This window comes from Oncorhynchus clarkii, chromosome 5 (assembly GCF_045791955.1).
Source record: "Oncorhynchus clarkii lewisi isolate Uvic-CL-2024 chromosome 5, UVic_Ocla_1.0, whole genome shotgun sequence".
Classification (NCBI taxonomy): domain Eukaryota; kingdom Metazoa; phylum Chordata; class Actinopteri; order Salmoniformes; family Salmonidae; genus Oncorhynchus; species Oncorhynchus clarkii.
In genome coordinates, this window is record NC_092151.1 from 11,677,284 (window position 1) to 11,679,767 (window position 2,484).

Here is a 2,484-nt window from a genome sequence, read left to right on the forward strand (position 1 = left end):
TTTCTGCGTATGCTCTGCACCATCTAGCCTACGATGGATGACTGACTACACACTACCTGCACCCGGGGCTTCCAATGCGTCTAATATGCATTTAAAAGGGGCGTGCCGATTCGTGTGTGTGTGTGTGTGTGTGTGTGCGTGCGTGTGCAAAAGAGAGAGACTACACGCTAGGCTACCGCTACACTGACGCACTACATTATTACTGCTCATCCAAGGACCTATCTATATAACATCTAGTACTGATGTTAGACCTATGTGCTATCGACGCATGACAATCAACATTGACATTTTCTAAATTCTAGGCATACATTTCGTAGATGTATTATATCGCCTTCATAATCAATATGTATAATGTTGTAGTCCACATTTGTACATGGTTACATTTATAATGATTGCCTCATGATCTCGCTCATCAATTTAATTATTGAACTTGATTAATTACTTAAAGATACAAGCATATATTATATACCCTTTCTTTTAAAGTATCACCCTACATTTTTTGGAGGACTGAGTTTAAGGGGGAGGGTCTTTGAATATAAAGCCAAGGAAGAAGAGGTGCAGTCATTGGCATGGTAAATCGAACTATATTCTTGTAAGTGTGTTTTGTTCTTGGTGTTTGTTCAACAATATCCATAGTGGAGTTTAAGATAGTTTCCATGACCATGATTTTACATCTTACCCAGGAGAGCAAGATGTAAAGGGTTATTGTGATTGAGGAGCTTACTGCTGGTCATGGAGTGTCAACTTGGAGTATATCCCAATGGACTATGTTATTTCTGCAGCATGGTTACCAACAGCAATGTAAAGTGTCTGCTAGTACAGTGGTTTGTAGCCTTGACCTTAAAAGAGACACGTGGTATGTTCTGATTGCAAAACAATTGAACGGAACATTCCCTGTTCAAGAGTATTTGTTGAAATAAGTGATATTTCCTGATAAAACAAAGCAAATGAAACGTCACATTTTTATGTCTAGACTCCAAAACAACATTATGCCTAATGTCAACAATGTCAACAATGTCAACAATGTTACAAACATTCCCATAAAGGGAATCAACGATGGAATCTTAGCTCACTGTTTCACAGCTTAAAATAAATAGTGTCTGCCTTCTGATTCTGTTTAGATATGGGTTTTTAGAAATGGAAACTCATTACTACATCATTAATATTCATAAGTAATGTGTATCTGGAATTGTGGAGGCGGGCCTTGCTGTCTCAAGTGGCTGGATATGCTTTGAGATTGACTCTCAGTACGAACCCTGGGGGGATATTTTTGAAAGTAGGGACCTTATCATGAACAAGCCCAGACTTGTAGTTAGGTCAGGTGGATCAAGAAACGTTCCCATCTTATCAACAGCAAGGACTTGGATAACTCTAGTTATATATTACTTAGCCTCTGCCTGTCCATCTAGTCAAGGACACACACCACTGTGCCAGCTGGTTACTTTATTAGTAAGAAAAGTAATTGGGATGAGTAATCCCTCTCTGGGGTTTGTGTAGCTGTTGGGACAATAGTTAACATGCTGACTCGCATACCTGACTCAGACTAGCGCCAACCCAAACTGTACCGCGCTGGCCTGTTATTGTCCTTTCATATTGTCCTGCATGCTTCCGGGAACTATAAACCAGGCTTCCGATTGTTCCTCAGAAGTGCAGTAGTAGGATGCTGAAACATACTAATGTCCATACTTTGAGGTTTCACAATAAATAATGTTGAAGATGCTGTCCATCAATATATTTTACAGTAGCTGTTTAACCTCTATATACAGTGCATTCGGAAAGTATTCAGACCCCTTGACTTTTTCCACATTTTTTTACATACAGCCTCATTCTTAAATGGATACAATACGTTTTACCCTCATCAATCTACACACAATATCCCAAATGACAAAGTGAAAACAGGTTTTTAGAAATGTTTGCAGATTTATAAAAAATAAAAAAAACTGAAATACCTTATTTACATAAGTATTCAGACCCTTTACTATGAGAATGAGCTCAGGTGCATCCTGTTTCCATTGATCATCCTTGTGATGTTTCTACAACTTGATTGGAGTCTACCTGTGGTAAATTCAATTGATTGGACATGATTTGGAAAGGCACACACCTGTCTATATAAGGTCCCACAGTTGACAGTGCATGTCAGAGCAAAAACCAAGCCATGAGGTTGAATAAATTGTCCGTAGAGCTCCGAGACAGGATTGCGTCGAGGCACAGATCTGGGGAAGGGTACCAAAACATTTCTGCAGCATTGAAGGTCCCAAAGAACACAGTGGCCTCTATCATTATTAAACGGAAGAAGATTGGAACCACCAAGACTCTTCCTAGAGATGGCCGCCCGGCCAAACTGAGCAATCGTGGGAGAAGGGCCTTGGTCAGGGAGGTGACCAAGAACCCGATGGTCACTCTGACAGAGCTCCAGAGTTCCTTTTTGGAGATGGGAGAACCATCCAGAAGGACAACCATCTCTGCAGCACTCCACCAATCAGG